The sequence below is a fragment of the Bos indicus x Bos taurus genome, chromosome 13 (assembly GCF_003369695.1).
Source record: "Bos indicus x Bos taurus breed Angus x Brahman F1 hybrid chromosome 13, Bos_hybrid_MaternalHap_v2.0, whole genome shotgun sequence".
Lineage (NCBI taxonomy): Eukaryota > Metazoa > Chordata > Mammalia > Artiodactyla > Bovidae > Bos > Bos indicus x Bos taurus.
The window spans coordinates 72,951,014-72,972,433 of record NC_040088.1 but is presented as its reverse complement, the minus strand read 5'-3'; the positions used below and the strand labels follow the sequence as shown (position 1 = coordinate 72,972,433).

Below are 21,420 nucleotides of genomic sequence, written 5' to 3'. Positions count from 1 at the left end.
AATAACTCCTGGTGTAGTACAAATTATGATTCCTATATATTTTGGCAAGAGCCATCAAAAGTACAATTATCCTACTCACCAAGCTGTGCATGTATAAAATGATGTATCTACAAGGGTACAACATACAGCTTTGTCTATAATAGCAAAAGAATGGAATCTGTTCAAGTGTCTGTCAATTAGGGAAATACATTAAAAAAAAAAAAGATACTAAACGCCCTCTATTAGTTTGCAGGGGCTGCCAAAACAGAATATTACAGACTGGGTGGCTGAAACAAAAGAAATTTATCTTCTTACAATTCTGGAGGCTAGAAATCTGAGACCAAACTTATTAGCGGGTTTGTTTTTCCTGAGGCCTCTGTCTTTGACTTGCAGATGGCTGCCTTCTTTGTTACTACATTTTGTTCTATATGAAAACATTGTTTTTGTAATGTTACAAAATAGAATAAATTCAACTCATCCTAAAATACCATCAATTGTGAAAAGCAATAGACCATGTGAAATTAGTACTTCTCTCTGCTACATCCTAAAGGATTAATACAGTACCAATTCAGATACTTCTTCTAGTTATAGGACTAAGACCAGAAAGGAAAGACAAACACATATTAGGGCTAATCATATGTAGTGAAATGAAAAAAAATGCCTTGATACATTTCAAAATATAGATTTAAAAAAAGCTTAGAAAAAAAGACTAACTGAAATTTACTTAAGAAAAAGTAGAAAGTTTGATTACAAACTAAAGAAAAGAATCATCAAGTATCTCTCTCCAAAGAAGACTCATACTGAGATAGTTCTGTAGGTATTAATGCTATTTTCAAAGGTACATTTTATGAAACATAGATAAAGGAACATGCACCGCCAAAAACTGACACCAGGACACTGACACCCCATCTGACTGGGGGCCTCTTGCTGTTCTGCCTTTATGTGGTCCATGTGGCCTCTTCACTGACTCTGAGCACCCGGGGCTGTATCAGTTGACTGAATTTGGCAGGAAACGGTGCTAGTCCACTACCAGGCCTAGTCGTTCAGAAAACTAGCAGCACCCACCTCCACCCTCTTAACCCTGCAGGGTCCCAAGTTGCCAGGTAAGAAGCCCAATCAGCTTACTGGAGAGAACCCCGCAAGAGGCCCACACGGAGAACAGAGGCCAAGCCATCACAGTCAGGCCACCAGAGGAATGCACCTGCATCAGGGGCCCTAAGCAAGAGCTGTAGAACCTTCCAGTAGAGCCCAGCAAATCTGCAGAGCTGGGAAAGTCGATAAAATGGTGTGGTTCAAAGCCATTGTGTTCCTAGGAACAGATGACTGAAAACACTGACAAAGCAGAGACACATACGTGATACACACACATCCATCCCCTCGGCTAAGCACTATAAAACAGCATTACTCAACGTTGCAAAATTCCACAATAAAATAACAGCAAATCAAATCTTGCAGTTCAATGAATGGTTAACACACCATGGCCAAGACGAATGTTACAAATGGACTGTAAGATAGTGCAACAGTTTTATATATATATATGTAATCCATAACTTCAGGGAGTTAAGGGAGAAACCATATATGATCATCACTCAAGTTCCAAAAGTATACTTGGAAAAAATCATGTTTGTTAATTACCACTGTTTTACTATGGTTTTAAATTTATTTTGAAGTTTCAGGCTGCACTGAGGGAAGCCACAAGTCTCGGCAGTTTTCCTGGAGAAGTATGGGGCAGAGAGATGAAGACAGCTACTACCAGCAGTAGTCAACATTTTTCCGAAAGTTCCAGATGACAAAATCAACGTGAAAAAGAAATGACTTTATAAAGGAAAGTGGCCAAATCATCATCATTTACTGCTTTTTAATATTTATCAGCCAAAGCCAGTTAGAAAATATAACAGAAAAGAAGATTCCATTCACATTAGGAACAAAAACTGGAAAGTATTTCATTGGAAAAACACCTGAAATGGGATTGCATTTTATATCCTTAATCAGTTAACAGTGGGCACACTGGGTGGTGGCATTTAGTAGGTAAAATGGGAACTTACTTTCATTTTCTACACTGTATGTTTCCTTTTTACCTTTAAATAAGAAAAAAAAAACAAAAACATGTATTTAAAAATTCTAGCCACAACTCTATAGAACCAACCAACATAAATCAATAAAACCTACAAAATTTTAACTTCAAATAAGAACTATACTTATTATTTTATTTTGGGAATGAATCAGAAAAGTACATCATATGGTTTATATACAGGAATGATGCTGGGCTGGCAACAGGGCACTGGCCTTTACCGCAGGTTCCTCCTCACAGCTGACTCACATGGACTCTGGGCTCCCCTGCACATGGTTCCACATGCTTGGAAGAGCAGAATGCAAAGGAAGTGACCACTGGCCTACAGTTAAAACATCATCCATCCCATTCACTAAAGAAACTTTCCTTATTGTTTACTGGCAGAGATTCAGATGAAAATCTGATCTGGCTATGACTCTATGGAAGGAATTATTTTTAAAAATGAGGGGATTCTCTAGAGGTACATGGACAGGGCTCTGTGCTTTCAATGCTCAGGGCACAGGTTCAATCCCTGGTCAGGAAACAGGTTCTGTGAGCCGTGCAGCTTGACAAAGAATCTGCCAAGGGCCACCTGCTGACCTAAGTTTTAATATGTGTGTTGTGAAAATATGCAGATCCACACCCTAGGTAGAGGCTCTCCATAGCTTGACTACTTGAGTATAATTTTGGCCAGAAATATTCCCGTTTAAGAAATAAACTGCATAGAGAGCACTAGGTACTGGGTTTATTTGGATTTTAAACTTGAATGTCTCTGAGATTACTGGGCTGGTCATGGAGGGGACTGGTGGAGAAAGGCCATTGACCAGCAGGTAGGACCACCTTGTGCCTCTCCAATGCCTATCATTTCAATGGGCAGTAGAAATTGCCCTCTACTTATCTGATCAGCTCTTCATGTGACTTTTTGGTCAATGTGACTCTTGGGGGGAAATTGCACAAAATTCCTTTCCTATCCTCAATCTCAATTTCCCTTTCCAAAATGGACATCCTGCGACACAAGCTTGCAGACAGGCACGAGCCAGACCAGCCACCATTGGAAATGGGCAAAATCCATTTTGTCCTTTAGAGACCACCAGCTCCACCTGCCCATATGATTTGGGAACACAAACTTCAGAAACTCAGCTCCTTGGCCTCCACAATGCACACTTCCAGCAACAATACAAGAGGCACAGGGACATAAGACCTCCCTATGCCAGCAAATTTGGAAAACTCAGCAGTGGCCACAGGACTGGAAAAGGTCAGTTTTCATTCCAATCCCAAAGAAAGGCAATGCCAAAGAATGCTCAAACTACTGCACAATTGCACTCATCTCACACACTAGTAAAGTAATGCTCAAAATTCTCCAAGCCAGGCTTTAGCAATATGTGAACCGTGAACTTCCTGGTGTTCAAGCTGGTTTTAGAAAAGGCAGAGGAACCAGAGATCAAATTGCCAACATCCGCTGGATCATGGAAAAAGCAAGAGAATTCCAGAAAAACATCTATTTCTGCTTTATTGACTGTGCCAAAGGCTTTGACTGTGTGGGTCACAACAAACTGTGGAAAATTCTGAAAGAGACGGGAGTACCAGAACACCTGATCTGCCTCTTAAGAAATTTGTATGCAGGTCAGGAAGCAACAGTTAGAACTGGACAATCTGAACCAGTTAGACTAGTTCTAAATAGGAAAAGGAGTTCGTCAAGGCTGTATATTGTCACCCTGCTTATTTAGCTTATATGCAGAGTACATCATGAGAAACGCTGGACTGGAAGAAACACAAGCTGGAATCAAGATTGCCGGGAGAAATATCAATAACCTCAGATATGCAGATGACACCACCCTTATGGCAGAAAGTGAAGAGGAACTAAAAAGCCTTTTGATGAAAGTGAAAGTGGAGAGTGAAAAAGTTGGCTTAAAGCTCAACATTCAGAAAACGAAGATCATGGCATCTGGTCCCACCACTTCATGGGAAATAGATGGGGAAACAGTGGAAACTGTGTCAGACTTTATTTTTCTGGGCTCCAAAATCACTACAGATGGTGACTGCACCCATGAAATTAAAAGACGCTTACTCCTTGGAAGGAAAGTTATGACCAACCTAGATAGCATATTCAAAAGCAGAGACATTACTTTGTCAACAAAGGTCCGTCTAGTCAAGGCTATGGTTTTTCCTGTGGTCATGTATGGATGTGAGAGTTGGACTGTGAAGAAAGCTGAGCACCGAAGAATTGATGCTTTTGAACTGTGGTGTTGGAGAAGACTCTTGAGTCCCTTGGACTGCAAGGAGATCCAGCCAATCCATTCTGAAGGAGATCAGCCCTGGGATTTCTTGGAGGGAATGATGCTGAAGCTGAAACTCCAGTACTTTGGCCACCTCATGCGAAGAGCTGACTCACTGGAAAAGATTGTGATGCTGGGAGGGATTGGGGGCAGGAGGAGAAGGGGACGACAGAGGATGAGATGGCTGGATGGCATCACTGACTCGATGGACCTGAGTCTCAGTGAACTCCGGGAGTTGGTGATGGACAGGGAGGCCTGGCGTGCTGCGATTCATGGGGTCGCAAAGAGTCGGACACGACTGAGCGACTGATCTGATCTGATACACCTAGGTGAAACTCTTCCTCAATGTTTAAAAGAGATGAACACCTAACAAATGTTTACTTTCATGAAACTGAAACGCAGGATAGTATTTTGGGAATTGTAGGAACGTTGTAACTACAGATACAGCTTACTACACAAAGGGGAGAATCCTGTACCATAGAAAAATCAAACCTCTTGCACGCTGTGAGGACAGAATGAGAAGATGGCAGTATACGAGCCAGGAAGCATTCTCTTTAAGCACAGCATCTGCTAGAACCCTGATATTGGACTTTGCTCTAGAACTGTGGACAGCAGAGTGGGTGTGTGTGGATTCTCTGTATGGCCAGAGTGCAAACTCTCTTTTGAGAACTGATACTTCAAAGTACAATCAGACAACACAGATTCACAAATATGTTTACCATGGAAGGTAATGGAATTATATTCAGAAACGAAAAAAAGAGAAATTAACATCCAAATGAAAAGAAAAAAGAAAACAAACAAACCATACTCCTCCGCCAAACATTCCTGCTTAAAGAATGTCTCCGTTTTAGAACCAAAAAGCAGTGGGCCTTGGGGAGGTAGAGAGAGAGGTGGAGAAGTGACCTTGGTTGGGTGCAATCTCACACCAGGAGGGAGTCTTAGCAGCCATCCGGCCAGGGGTCATGACAGCACATGCTCCAGAAGCCTTGTCTAATCAGCTGCTTGCACTTCCACCGAGACAAAAAGTGCTGAGGGGAGAGGAGGAGGAAGAGAGAGGAATGAAAAGCATTTAAAATACATGTTGTGTCATTAAAAAGCAGCAGTGCACGATGAATATTTCAAACTGCACCAGTGAAGTAGTTAAAGGCTAAGCTTAAGTATATTTGCTATTTTCATCAACCAAAATTGATGGTACTTAGAGTTGTGCTAAAATCTGAATTTTATACACAAATTCATTCCTTGCTTAAGTTAAATTTAAACTAAAGACTTATGAATTCTAGTAGGTATTCTCCTCAGTGTTTGCATTTTAAGATTTAAACACAGGAAAGCCAGGTAGGTGATCTGGGCCACTGACCACAAAGGGTGTGGCAACAGTTCACTAAGAAGGCAAACAGAAGGAGTGTATTCTCCATTAAACCTCTTCGAGGATCTATGTCTGAACGGTCATTCCTCTTCTAACAGTGCAACTCTTCTCCCATATTTTTCAAGGATGAAAAGTCTTTGTAACCTAAGGATGCTGGCCACACACTGTGTGTGAGGAAGGTGGTGCCCGGTTAAGGCTCATCCTCCATATCTCCTGAGAGCACACTGCTCTCATTCTGAGGTGGAATGGCATCTCCAGGTCTCATTCCCTCCCAAACAGCAAGGCTTAACACAAAAGGGAACATTTATTAAATTCCGGTATGGGGAGGTGCAGGGAGTGAGGCAAGAAGACTTTTTAAGCTCACAGGTGACCAAAGAAATCTCAAAGACCAGACAGACATAGATACTTGAGTAAAAACGAAAAACAGTGCATTAGAAAGTGCAGCATAGAGAACTCTAGAAAGCAACCGAAGGAGCGAGTACAGCAAGTACTCAAGGAAGCGGATGCCATTTCAGCAGCACCGTGCGCCTGACAGTTCTCTACAAACTCAAAGGCCTCGCGTGGGACCAAAGAAATTCCTGCCAACCAGTCCTGAAGACCCATGGGCCGAGGACTGATGTCTAACTTAACTGAATTTTTAAGTCTTACAACTATGAAATGCAAGAGAAAAAAAAAGAAAAAAAACACAAAATGATGGAGTTGTTCACTGAACAGTTATTCCAATGTCTACTAAAGACATTTGTTTTCATTTCTGGGCGATGAGAAACATGCCCCATAGAGTCAAGAATAAAGGACTGTATGGTAGGAAAATGTCTCCCTATTAGTATTTCACATTATGTGGGTGATCTATAACAGATTTTATAGAAAACTTATTTCAGATGTGCTCAGACATGTTAGAAGCCCCTTGATGTCCACTACAGTAGATGATGCTTTTAAGTTACTCCAGTTTTACAGACTGATACTGAGAGACAAAGTCGCATCAAGGGGAAGGCTTCTGCCCACAAACCCTAGAATCCACATGCCACAGAGCCCACACGCCACAACTACCAAGCCTGCTGCCACAAAAGAAGCCCGTGTGTCTAGAGCCTGTGGGCAGTGGGCAGTCTGACTACACCCATTATCCCTACATGATGTTCAAGGGTCAACTGTATTATCCCTTTCTGACTTTATGCAATGTTTGCTTCAAGTTTTTAGAAAAAGGATAAAAGGATATTTTATGATAAACTTAATACCTATGACACAAATGATCATCGAAGGTGGTATTTAGTTTGCTACTGATTCCAACATTTCCATCATTTGACACCCTTACAAAATTTAAAGTATCCTAAGACGGTAAATACCTGGCTATGTTTTTTGAATAGCACTGAAGCACCATCCTCAACCTCAAATTCTCCGTAGTCTTTTAGACACCGCACCTGAAAAGAAAAACTGATGGTTTATCATATCTAAATTATTTTTTATTATGGAGTAACCATCAAGTAGCTGGGCACTGTACATGTACCTACAGCTCTGATGGGGAGGAAGAAAAATGCCAAATCTCTGAATATATGTGTAGGTCAGCACAGACAGCAAGGAAACTGAAGGAGATGCCAAAGAGAGTTTGGGTTGGTTTTTCACTTTGATTTCATTTTCTTTTAACAATGTGTAAAACACTTACATGGTTCTAAAGTTAAAACTTTAAAAACAGGTACAGCCAGAAATTTTTAATTGTTCAATCCTATTCCCACCACCGTCTACAAGCAAAAGTTTTGGCTTGGGTTTATGTTTCTTCTCTCGTTTGTGCTTTGCTTTATTGTGCTTCTCTAATACTGATTTGTTTTTTTACAAACTGATGATTTGTGTCAACCCTGCATTGTCAGAGAGCAGGATTTTTTAAGCAATAAAATATGTATATAATGCTAAGACATACTCAATAGACGAGTGCAAGCATAACTTTTACATGCACTGGGAAACCAAAAGATTTGTGTGACACGTTTTAGTGAATATTTGCTTTATTTTGAGTCAGAAACCAAATCCATGGTATCTCCAAGTTATATGTCTATATACACTAGTATATATTCATATACCCCCTCCTTTGGACAAAAGGCGATGGCACCCCACTCCAATACTCTTGCCTGGAAAATCCCGTGGACGGAGGAGCTTGGTGGGCTGCAGTCCAGGGGGTCGCTAAGAGTCGGACACAACTGAGCGACTTCACTTCACTTAAGCACACTCTATGCATTAAAGAAACACCTTTTTTTTTTTTTTTTAAAGGTCTACTTACTTTTATACATAGGCTTTTTGGAGGTTTCATATCCTGTGTGATGTCCAAACCTTGGTCTCCTGCCAATGACCTCATGTAGGTAGCAAGGGACTTTTTGTAACCATTGAACCAGTCCATCTGGAAACATAAAGATGGCCATTTGACAAAGCTGTAAGAAAATAAACTTGCAGAAACTGTATACTAAGCCTTTCAAAAACAGCACACATGCTCACATGCATCTTTACTATGACCATTCATTCCAAATACAAATATTGATTGCCTATTATGAACCAACCACTGGTACCTAGAACAGTAGGTACTGGTCATTCTGCATATTGGTACCTAATAATGCAGAATGATATATCACTTTCAAGGACTGAACGATTCAGTATTATAATAATGTTAACTGATCTATAGATCCAAGTCATTCTCAATCAAAACTCCAATTGTTTAAAAATATCAAACTTGACAAATAAGGCTAAAATTTACATGGAATTCAAAAAGCCAAAAATAGTCAAGACACTTGAGAAAGAAGAACAAAATGGGAAAATTACTTAAGAAGTATTACAAAATTACAATCATTTAAGTATGAAATCGGTACAAGGACAAACAGACTAAGACAAAAGAAAGCCCCCCACCACCAAACACAGACATACAACTTGGCTCGTACATTATTCACAAAAATCTACTCCACTACCGTAGATATCTTGTGAAAAATAATACAAGATAACTCCGAAAAGACTGTACAGAAAAACATCTTCATGATCTTCTCTAGTAAAGTGTGTGCGTGCATATATACACACATACACCCCTCCCTCAGGTTTAATACTTTGCCAGAACGACTCACAGGACCCAGGAAAGCACTGTCCTGATGTCCACTGTTGTACTGTAGTGAAAGGACTACAAATTAGAACCAGCCAAAGGAAGAGACACCCAGGGTGAGGTCTGGGAGGGTCCCAGATGTGAAGCTTTGATTCCTCTCCCTGAGGAATCAGGACACACCACCCTCCCGGCACACTGCTGTGCAACAATGCACATGATGTCATGTCAACCAGGGAAGCTCACACAACCCTCGAGTGTCACGAAACAGGCTCCATCGATGGATCAAACTATGACGGACTGAATCACAGGTGACGGACCCCTACTTCTAGCTCCCCTCTCCTCTCTGCAATTATATCAAGAGGCTAAGAGCCTCAAACCTGAGGGGAGAGTGGGAACCTCTGAATTTGCAGCCAGTTGGTCAGAAGAGAGAGCGGCCCTAGGAACCCCCAAACCATAGCTGGTATCTGAAGTCAGGGCAGTCTTAACCTATGAAGTTTGGTCTAACTAGGTCGTTAGTGTCTGAAGTCATTGCAGCAGTTGCTATGACCTTCACTTTGCAAATGAGGCAATTTAGACACAGGGAGAGATGGAGTCACCTGCCTAGGATCTCACAGAAGCACAGCCAACATTTCTACACGAGTTTGCTTGCCTTAAATCCTGTGTCCTTAAATCCTGTGCCTCAGTGACTGGACAAATCAAGAATTCATCACACATATTCACAAACATAAGCAAAGTACATGTGTGCCTGCTGAGTCTCTTCAGTCGTGTCCGACTCTGTGAACCTATGGACTGTAGCCTACCAGGGTCCTCGTCCATGGGATTCTCCAGGCAAGAATACTGGAGCGGGTTGCAAGCCCTCCTCCAGGGGATCTTCCCAACCCAGGGATCGAACTCTCATCACTTATGTCTCCTGCATTGGCAGGCAAGTTCTTTACCACAAGTGCCACCTGGGAAGCTCCAAGCAAAGTATGTACACACACATATTTTATGTAAAATCTCCAAATACTAATGCCAGTTTTGAACCCTACTGATGGATCTCTAGCAACTAACATAACGGGACCCTTTATTTTGTTAATAGTAGTTTTCCATACAGCATTTAGAATTACTCCTACCATTCTCAAACAGACCAAAAACTACTGAAAAGCAAATGTTAAAACAAGAAGACAAATACTATAAATACTATTACAGAAGCTGAGCCAGAAGCTCAGCCAGTGTCTGAATTTACAAATTTGAACAAGTGCTAACTTACCTCTTCAGCAGACATGTGCAATCGTAAAGCACTTGGCAAGACACTGCAATAATCCCACCTGAGGGCTCTAATCCGAAGCAGCCGGTCATACCTAGAACATTAACACAGCATTGGAGCAGAAGTTGTCTTGATCAGGAGAGGCTTTAGACTGAACCACCGGAAAGGTAACACGTGGACTTTGATTTGGTTCCGGAGGCAAACAAACCACTGTAAGAGGACACCTTTGGGACAATAGGGAAAAGAGGAATAGACTGGATGGATGCTGTGAAGGGATGGTCACTGCTCTAGGCATGAGAATTGTACAGTGGTCATAGGTCAATTCTACAGTGAGAAAAGGCCCCAAAGGTCCTTATTTCTTAAAGATGCATACAAAACTATTCAGTGGTAAAATGCCTAATGTTTAGCCTAGACACATAAAACAAGATGAAGCAATTATGGCAAAATGTTAAGAACTGTTTCACCTATATGATGGCTCCATGGGGGTGGGGGTTGTAATATTATTCCCCAGTTTTAAGAATACTGCAATTTTCCATGATAAAAAATGTTTAAATGGAAACAAAGAGAAAATTCAGAATGCTCATAGAAGAGAGACATCTCGAAGAATTTCTGACACCCACTGGGATGGGAACCCTCCACTGCTCCCTGCCACCCCCACAAACACAGAGAAGCTCACAGGTAGGCTCCAGTGCAGTGCTGATTTCTTAGCAAAAACCAGTGTTGAAACTTGATGGCTGGTATTAAATCACCCTGTCCACTTGACTTTGTGTTATTCCTGATACGACATTTAAGGAAAAGAATGCCTATTGAGTACAAGTCAAATTTTCAAAGCCAGCTAACAACTGACTCCATACTTGTTGTTAGGATTTGGGTTAGTAGTTAACCTACCTAAATAGTACTTAGCTCTGCCTCCACATCAGAGCTTTTGCTAATAGGATAAAATAGAAAAGAGTCAGGGAATTCCCTGGTGGTCCAATGTTTAAGACACTGCACTTTCACTGCTGAGGGCACAGGTTCAATCCCTGGTCAGGGAACTAAGATCCTGCAAGCTGTGTGGACAAACTTAAATTAAAAAAAAAAGAAAGAATTTAAATACCTAACTAATTTGCCTAGGATCACACTCCCATTCTTGTGTTTAGCCATGTGGCACACTGGGTTTTGCACACTGATTAATTTCCATTGTCTCCAAAAGACAAACTTTTGCCTCACTTTTTGGAATCCCTTTTTCATGATGAGATAAGAGATCGAATATCACGGTGCATTACTTTACTAGCGTGTGAGATGAGTGCAATTGTGCAGTAGTTTGAGCATTCTTTGGCATTGCCTTTCTTTGGGATTGGAATGAAAACTGACCTTTTCCAGTCCTGTGGCCACTGCTGAGTTTTCCAAATTTGCTGGCATATTGAGTGCAGCACTTTCACAGCATCATCTTTCAGGATTTGGAATAGCTCAACTGGAATTCCATCACCTCCACTAGCTTCGTTTGTAGTGATGCTTTCTAAGGCCCACTTGACTTCACATTCCAGGATGTCTGGCTCTAGGTCAGTGATCACACCATCGTGATTATCTGGGTCGTGAAGATCTTTTTTGTACAGTTCTTCTGTGTATTCTTGCCATCTCTTCTTAGGTCCATACCATTTCTGTCCTTTATCGAGCCCATCTTTGCATGAAATGTTCCTTTGCTATCTCTGATTTTCTTGAAGAGATCCCTAGTCTTTCCCATTCTGTTGTTTTCCTCTTTCTTTGCATTGATTGCTGAAGAAGGCTTTCTTATCTCTTCTTGCTATTCTTTGGAACTCTGCATTCAGATGTTTATATCTTTCCTTTTCTCCTTTGCTTTTCACTTCTCTTCTTTTCACAGCTATTTGTAAGGCCTCCCCAGACAGCCATTTTGCTTTTTTGCATTTCTTTTCCATGGGAATGGTCTTGATTCCTGTCTCCTGTACAACGTCACGAACCTCATTCCATAGTTCATCAGGCACTCTATCTATTAGATCTAGGCCCTTAAATCTATTTCTCACTTCCACTGTATAATCATAAGGGATTTGATTTAGGTCATACCTGAATGGTCTAATGGTTTTCCCTACTTTCTTCAATTTCAGTCTGAATTTGGCAATAAGGAGTTCATGGTCTGAGCCACAGTCAGCTCCTGGTCTTGTTTTTGCTGACTGTATAGAGCTTCTCCATCTTTGGCTGCAAAGAATATAATCAATCTGATTTCGGTGTTGACCATCTGGTGATGTCCATGTGTAGAGTCTTCTCTTGTGTTGTTGGAAGAGGGTGTTTGTTATGACCAGTGCATTTTCTTGGCAAAACTCTATTAGTCTTTGCCCTGCTTCATTCCGTATTCCAAGGCCAAATTTGCCTGTTACTCCAGGTATTTCTTGACTTCCTACTTTTGCATTCCAGTCCCCTATAATGAAAAGGACATCTTTTTTGGGTGTTAGTTCTAAAAGGTCTTGTAGGTCTTCATAGAACTGTTCAACTTCAACTTCTTCAGGGTTGTGTTCAAGCTGATGTTCAAGCTGGTTTTAGAAAAGGCAGAGGAACCAGAGGTCAAATTGCCAACATCCGCTGGATCATGGCAAAAGCAAGAGAGTTCCAGAAAAATATCTATTTCTGCTTTATTGACTATGCCAAAGCCTTTGACTGTGTGGATCACAATCAACTGTGGAAAATTCTTCAAGAGATGGGAATACCAGACCACCTGACCTGCCTCTTGAGAAATCTGTATGCAGGTCAGGAAGCAACAGTTAGAACTGGACATGGAACAACAGACTGGTTCCAAATAGGAAAAGGAGTTCGTCAAGGCTGTATATTGTCACCCTGTTTATTTAACTCATATGCAGAGTACATCATGAGAAACGTTGGACTGGAAGAAACACAAGCTGGAATCAAGATTGCCGGGAGAAATATCAATAACCTCAGATATGCAGATGACACCACCTTTATGGCAGAAAGTGAAGAGGAACTAAAAAGCCTCTTGATGAAAGTGAAAGTGGAGAGTGAAAGAGTTGGCTTAAAGCTCAACATTCAGAAAACAAAGATCATGGCATCCGGTCCCACCACTTCATGGGAAATAGATGGGGAAACAGTGGAAACAGTGTCAGACTTTATTTTTCTGGGCTCCAAAATCACTACAGATGGTGACCGCAGGCATGAAATTAAAAGACGCTTACTCCTTGGAAGGAAAGTTATGACCAACCTAGATAGCATATTCAAAAGCAGAGACATTACTTTGCCAATAAAGGTCCGTCTAGTCAAGGCTATGGTTTTTCCTGTGGTCATGTATGGATGTGAGAGTTGGACTGTGAAGAAGGCTGAGCACCGAAGAATTGATGCTTTTGAACTGTGGTGTTGGAGAAGACTCTTGAGAGACCCTTGGACTGCAAGGAGATCCAACCAGTCCGTTCTGAAGGAGATCAGCCCTGGGATTTCTTTGTAAGGAATGATGCTAAAGCTGAAACTCCAGTACTTTGGCCACCTCATGCAAAGAGTTGACTCATTGGAAAAGACTCTGATGCTGGGAGGGATTGAGGGCAGGAGGAGAAGGGGACGACAGAGGATGAGATGTCTGGATGGCATCACTGACTCGATGGACGTTGAGTCTCAGTGAACTCCGGGAGTTGGTGATGGACAGGGAGGCCTGGCGTGCTGTGATTCATGGGGTCGCAAAGAGTCGAACACGACTGAGCGACTGAGCTGATCTCTGATCATGGTGCATAAGATTATGGCCTCATATCATGTTCTCATCCTATGGAGTCCTCTTTCTTTCTTTTCTTTTTATTTTATTTTATTTTATTTTTTAACTTTACAATATTGTATTGGTTTTTCCATATATCAAAATGAATCCGCCACGGGTGTACACGTGTTCCCAATCCTGAACCCTCCTCTCTCCTCCCTCCCCATACCATCGGAGTCCTCTTTCTATGGTATCAGTACTTTCAAATCCTCATTCCCATAAAGGGAGCAAAGGACTCTAAAGTCAAATCCTCCTCCACTCGTCCAAGAAATGGTTCTTGATCTTGTGCATGTTTGTACTTTAGGGTCCTTGACACAGAGAGGGAGAACATTGTGGTTTTCCCCTATAAAATATATGTCTCCTTAGATATCAGACAAGCATCACCCTTTCCAATCAGATCTACAATTGTTTCCTGGGTGTGGTGTTTCAGTTTTGTACAATGAAGAGTTCTGGAGAAGGTGGTGGTGGTGATATGACACTACAGATGTTCTGAATACACTCAGTGGTATGTGTGCTCATTCACTAAGTCGTGTCTGACTCTTTCTGACCCCATGGACGGTAGCCTGCCAGGCTCCTCTGTCCATGGAATTTTCCAGGCAAGAGAACTTGGGTGGGTTGCCAGTTCCTTCTCCAGGGGATCCTCCCGACCCAGGGAATGCACCTCCTGCACTGGCAGTCAGATTCTTCACCACTGAGCTACCTGGTGTCTACCTCTACCACAATTGAAAAAAAAAGGGGGGGGGGGGACAAAATAAAAGGAGGTGTACAAAATTACTAAGTATCTACTTTGCAGTTTTAAAAGGAAAGAGATAAATACAAAATGTATGTGCCTGCTCTAGGCCCTGAAAATAGAGATAAATATATGTTCCCTGTCTTCTAGATCTGTACCACGTAGAGATGTACATGGACCATGTACATAGATGTACCATGTTTTCTAGATCTGTTCTAGATACTTCTGCCACTCTACAAACGTTAGGTTTATTCTTCACGCTGCTTACAATGTGCTCTTGATTATAATGAAACAGTACAAATAAAATACACCCAACTTAACATCAAAGTTCTTAATTAAGAACACAAGAACTTCCTTAAAAAGTCACATTTCCACATGAACAATTAAATAAGAATAGATTTCTTCCGACAAAGAATTTTAACCAGAAACTGGTAATAGTGACTGTCCTGCCCAGAACCAAACTAGGAGGATAGGGCACAGAATTCTGGATCCTGAATTTCCCCATGGTATGAATACAGGAAAATCATTCCCTTACCGGACCAAGGCCTGTTCAGTCACCTCCTAAACAGGTGTGTAAACTGCTCTCCTTTCCCCTAGTCTGGCTCACCCCTCCTGCCACCTCCATGACCACCATGCTTCCTCTCAGTACCACCATCCACTATCCACATGGGGCCAGGGTGGTCCTCAGAACACAAACATGCCACCACTGGCCCCACATGCTTAGAAATCTCCCCTGGTGTCGCCCTTAGCCTGCTGAGTTCCAGCCACACTGGCCTTTGGGAATGACCAGGTCCCTGAGCATCCCATCCTCTTTCAAGACTCAGGGCCTTTGCACATGCTATTTCCTCCAAAGAATGCTCTCTGCCCACAGTAACTTCGTTGCTAAAATCCACTTCTTCAGGCTCCAGCTGAAGAATCTCTTCCTCGGAGAGAATTTCCAGGATTTCTCAATCTACCAGTGTTTTCAGTGCATGACTCTCTCTTTCCCAGTGTGGTGTTTTCCTTCACGGCAGGTACTCGGATCCGCTTTACCTGCATTTAACCTCTGCCTTCTGCATGACACTGTTGAGGGCCACGGGGGCAAACTTCTTGATTCTGCTGTTTACAACTGAAACACCAGAGCCCTTTATCAGCTCATAACTGCTGTATATATCTGTTGCATGAACAAATGAAGGACTTGGGAACCTGAGTGCAGGACTTGCCATTTCCCTTACATTTACTGCAGACCTCTTGCAGATAAGTTCCTCGTTCACCAGTATCTATCCTTAAACACAGTCACTGCAAAGTGTTCCTACTGTTCTGTGTACTCCACACACCCTAACAACACGCTACTGATTTCTGTGCCCAACTAACTGATGAAAACACTACCTAACAAGGCCAGGGACGAAATCTCAAGTTGCAGACATACTTTTCTCCAGGATGAGCTCTCAATAACTCAATTTTCCTCCAGCAGTCAGTAGTCTTCTTCACCCAATCGCAGGTCTTCTGAAGTCTGTTGTTCAGCTCAAATTCTCCTCTGTGCCAACTACCATGCTTGGCTCTAAACAGTCTGCAACTCCAGAACCCTCTAACCTACCAAGCTGTAGTGTTCCGCAGCACGAGTTCCCAGGCAACTTCACTCAAGCTTTTGCAAGTCACTGCTACTCCTGCTAAATTTGCAAACTGCCTGTTCTCCCTGTAGACCCACTAAGACCTCACCTGATGAAAACAAGCAGAGGAAACAACACACTTCACTCGTCAGGTCTGTTACTTGCTCCCAGGTCATCTCTTTTGCATCCACCCTAATTCCTTTTAAGTCACACCAGTCAGACAAGAAGCATTTACCGAACAGCTACCATGGGCCAGCACTATTTGGTCCCTAGAGACATAACAACCATTAACACAAATCCTTCTACTTCTGCATAGCTAGGGTATGATCAGGCTCACAAAGAATTAAAAAAAAATCATATCTAAAAACTAATGTTAAGATGATATGACATCAATATCATATTTCTTAACCTGTTTTAAAAGATCAACTTACCAACTTACACATCAGGTAGGTTTTGCTCGTATAAAGCTTTCATCTCCTCCAGAACTTGCCTCAGTCCATCCTCCTGGAACATATAAAATTACACTCATTAATTCCCCCACCAAGTTTGTAGCAATACTCTACGCTTATGTACCTTATGAAAAACCACTAGTCCTTCCACACCTACTAAGATGGCTATAATGACAAGTGTTGGAGAGGATGCGGAGAAACTGGAACCCTTGTCCAGTGCAGGGAGGAATGTCAAACAGTACAGCCCTACAGAAATCAGCCTTCTGGGTCCACAAAAAGTCAAATTTCGAATTCCCATATTATCCAGCAATTCCTCTTCTAGGTATACACTCAAGAGAACTGAAAACCTATGTTCATACAAAGTATGTCTATTCAATGGAATATTACCCAGTCAAAAAAAAGTGCTGATACATACACAATACGAACTTTGAAAACACTGCTTAGTGAAATAAGCCAGACACAAAAGGACAAATATTGTATGATGCCACTTATCTGAAATGTCTAGAATAGGCAAACTCCCAGAAACAAAGTAGATTAGAGGCTACCAGGCTGAGACGGTAGTTACTGCTTAAAAGCAATAGAGTTTATCTGGAGGTATGAAAAAGCTTTGGAAACAGGGGTGCTGGTTGCAGAACAATGGGAATATAATTAATGCCACTGAAGTGGACACAGAAGAATGGTTAGAAATGGCAATGTTTAAGTTTTGTATCCTTTACCACTATTAAAAAAAATAAAAAGGAATGAATTACTAACAAAATACACAATCAACGTAGTCATGAGGGATACTCTTAAAGACACTGTACTGAGAAGTCAGACAGAAAGGAGCACACACTGTATGCTTCTCACTGGCCCTGTACAGAAAAGTTTGCAATTGCTGGCATGCTGACTGCAGAAATACAATACAAAAGACAAATATAATCTGTAGGGCAAAGAAAATCCTTGGCTGCCTAAGGCTGCAGATGGGAGGTGCCACAGAAGAGAACAGGGAATCCTTGGGATAGCAGAAATCTTGGTTGCGTTGCTGCTTACAAGGATTGTATACATTTGTCAAAACTCTATTAAAATGTGTATTGTGTTGTACATGAATTATACCTCAAAAAAACTAATGACAAAAAAACAATAGTCTACAGAAGTAATAACACAAGAAAAAGCATGGAAATAACTTATTATTTATTGGAAAAGGATCTTAAAAGGTTACTACCAAACAAAACAAAATAAAACAAAAACCTACACACTGCTAGGATAGAAAACAGAAAGGCCAAAGCAGTTTTTCTGCTACCTACTTTGGCAAATTTCTAAAAAAATTTCCCTTGGAAGGATAAAAACATTAGAATTATAAAATTCATAAATGCTACATAATGTCTGTCAACAAGCAACCCCTACACCTGAAACACTGTAAGTAAACTGTATTTCCAATTAAAATTTTTACCAAAAAACCCCCCAATAATGCTGTAACAATGACAACCAGGAAAGAAAAAACAACCTCAAAACAAAACAATGATAAGCAACTCATCTACTGTTAGAGCCAAAATAAATGCTTTAGCACTATGGGTATAACTACAAAATTACACTATTATGTTGCTTGGATGTAAGAAATGATTTCTAATGAAAAATGAAAGCATGACTTGTACCTACTTTTTCATCAACTCGTTAAAAAGATATCATGGAAAAGTATGATTTACTAGAATTCACTGAAATATTCCTTTTATCACATATATTATTTTAAGGGACAGCTGAAGCTCTTACACGATTAGGAGATCAGCAGGTACACAAAAGACAAGTATGAAATAAACTTGTAAAGATACAACTGAGTTTTCAGATTTAAATTTTTATTTTTTTTTAAGACTTAAAATTTTTTAAATTTACACTGGGAATTGCAACATTTTGTGCTCTCACCTCCAGCTGGAAGCCCCTGAGAACTCAAGATAATTTTCCTAAAGACTCAAACGATTATCAGTTCTGCAGATACAAAGTGCATCATTCCAATTGGCCAAACACAGCACCTAACCATGAGGGATTCTGGAATGAAAAAGGCAGAGTCCCTGCCCTAAACCAGCTACCATCTGCCAGGGAGGAATGATTCTCAAAAGCATGTGTGCGTCCAGGGTGTGAGGGGTCAATCAGATCAAGACCAATTCTTAGTCTAACCCAGCTCAGCTGTCCCAATGGCCAGCCCCCAAAGGCAGCCAGGACTGCAAGAAAAGGTGCACCGACGCCCTCTAAGACCCAGAAAAGCCAGTGATTTTACACTTCTAAGTTCACCCCTGATTCCCCCCCTCCACCCTGCCACTTCCCAAAGTGGGAAACCAACATTCAAGTCTGAGCGAAATAGACCGCTGGCCTCACACTCTGAAAAGCCAGCACCTGTGGGCACTGCGCCTTTGGGCTCCTTTCTTCCCACGTGGCCTAGTCTTCCCACCCTAGTGGGGACTTATTGGAAAGACTCCACCCCTCTCAAACATCTGGCTTAAAACTCAGCATTCAAAAACTAAGATCATGGTATCCGGTCCCATCGCTTCATGGCAAATAGATGGGGAAAAAATGAAAACAGTGGCAGAATTTATTTTCTTGGGCTCCTAAACCATTGCGGATGGTGACTACAGCCATGAAATTTAAAGACCCTGGCTCCTTGGAAGAAAAGCTACGACAAGCCTAGAGAGCGTTTTAAAAAGCAGAGATACCACTTTGCAGACAAAAGTCCCTATAGTCAAAGCTATGGTTTTTCCAGTAGTCATGTACGGATATGAGAGTTCGACCATAAGGAAGGCTGAGCACCAAAGAATTGATGCTTTTGAACTATAGTGTTAGAGAAGACTCTTGAGAGTCCCTTGGACAGCAAGGAAATCAATCCAGTCAATCCTAAAGGAAATCAACCCTGAATATTCCTTGGAAGGACCGATGTTGAAGCTGAAGTTCCAATACTTTGGCCACCTGATGTAAAGTCCTAACTCACTGGAAAAGAACCTGATGCTGGGAAAGATTGAGGATACGACGAAGGAGAAGGGGGCTACACAGGGGGAGATGGTTGGATGACATCACTGACCCAATGGACATGAATTTGAATAAACTCAGGGAGACAGGGAAGGACAGGGAAGCCTGGCGTCGTGCCTCAGTACATGTGGTCATAAAGACTGGGGCATGACTTAGGGACTGAACAACAAAGGCCCCTCTGAGTACTACTTCTCCAGTGAACCTCCCACTGTGGTCTCCTAACTTTTTAGATAAGGTAACTGCCTGAAGTTGCAAGAATAACAGACTGGAACTGAAGAAAACTGTTCAAGTTGCGGCTCCGCTTCCAACAGCTACAAGTTCAGACATGTCCTTTAACTTGATCCCTAATTCCTAGTGGCTCAGCTTCCCCATCTGTTAAATGGCCCAAGTGTCAGACTAAGTGCTTTGGAATGTTCAAAACAAAACTCACCTTACCCAAAGGCTCTTCCTGCTGACCGCCAGATGTTTACTCTGCTGCCTGAGAGAAGCCTCCAGAGACGCGGTCCCTCCCCTCCCCCGCTACTCCTCTCACCTCCACCCCTGTCCTTGTACCTACAAGTCCTGTCGTCTCAGGACACGGTGTTCAGTGACCCCTGACCGGGCTGTTGACCACATCCATCTCTCCTGCTGTCTATTATAACCCACTCAGAACCAGTCTTTCTTCTATCCGATCCATTCCCCAAAGTGCTGCCTGGTGGTTTAGTCCCTAAATCGTGTCAACTCTTGCAATCCCATGGACTGTGGACTGCCAGGCTCCTCTGTCCACGGGATTCTCCAGGCAGGAATACTGGAGTGGGTTGCCATTTCCTTCTCCAGAGGATCTTCCCAACCCAAGAATCGAACCCCGACTGAACTATGAGGGAAGCCCCTTATTTAGTGGGGAAGCCCCTTAATTAGTGAAGTTAAAGACGCTCAGTCTGACTTTTTGCAAAGTCTGACTCTTTGCGAGAGTCCATGCCAGAATACTGGAGTGGGTAGCCTTTCCCTTCTCTAGGGGATCTTCCCAACCCAGGGACTGAACCCAGGTCTCCCCCACTGCAGGCAGATTCTTTACCAGATGAGCCCCTAGCGCTCTAACAGCTATCTAAACACAGAGTAATCCCATCGCTCCTCTGAAATGCCTTGGGAGTGAAGAGCGAGCCTCCCGCCCCAGAGCCCCCTTGCCGCCTGCCCTTCCCTGGTGGGGAGGGGAGGGTGTTTGCATGGCCGGCTCCCCGGTGGGGCTACACTCACCGCAGCCCTCAGGGCGCGGCTCTAATGCCCGGGCTACCCGGTCCCCACCTCCCTGGTGTAACGCGCACCTGAGCTCCAGCAGCCCGTCTCCCGGTCTCTCCGCGCGCCACCGGGGCGAGAGGCCCACCGCGCAGCCCGCGCGCACAGAGGCTTCGAGGACGCGGGGCGGCGGGGGTCGCTGAGGAAGTGGCGGCGTCCCCGGCGCGCGGGAAGCCGCCGAAACCGACCTGCCCACAGCCACGGAGTGGAACCACAGGCACACCCGCCATCTCGCACGCGGTTGTGCAGCTCCAGAGCATTGGCCCCGGGAGACGCCCGCCCGCCCCCGCCCTCACGGCGCCCCGCCTCAGGCAGCCTTCCCTCGGCCGCGCGGGGCAGCTCCCGGGCCGGCTCCACGGGCTTCTCGGAGAACACGGCGCGGGCGCCGGGCGGAGAGTTTAGGCCGGGCCTCTTTGAGGGTTGGCGGCGCGCAGAGGGCGTGTGAGCGGCCAGCACCACGCCCGTGCCTGGGGGCGGGGTTGTGCGGGCGGCGAGCCGGGCGGGCGCCTGCGCGGGGGGCGTGCGGCCGGGGAGCGCGGGCCGGCGTCTTGGGTTGTGAGAGCGGGAGCGCCGCCCGGCGCACTGGGGTGAGGGCAGCGCGCGAGCGGCTAGCGGGGCCGTTGGGGAGCGGGGAGAGGGGTGCGTGTGAGCGGGGAGCTGGGCCGTTGG

General features: G+C 43.3%; 1 long non-coding RNA gene and 1 pseudogene across 1 annotated transcript; both read right to left on the bottom strand.

Annotated features, from left to right (window-relative positions):
- Positions 1 to 5,013: 5,013 nt before the first annotated feature.
- Positions 5,014 to 10,074, bottom strand: LOC113902738 (annotated as a pseudogene).
- A 4-nt stretch (positions 10,075 to 10,078) lies between these two features.
- LOC113903704 lies at positions 10,079 to 21,233 on the bottom strand. The gene is made up of 3 exons (XR_003514274.1): positions 20,781 to 21,233; positions 16,471 to 16,543; positions 10,079 to 10,753 (listed from the first exon to the last, which is right to left on the bottom strand). It is a non-coding gene; the product is annotated as an uncharacterized LOC113903704 (long non-coding RNA).
- Between the last annotated feature and the right edge of the window lie 187 nt (positions 21,234 to 21,420).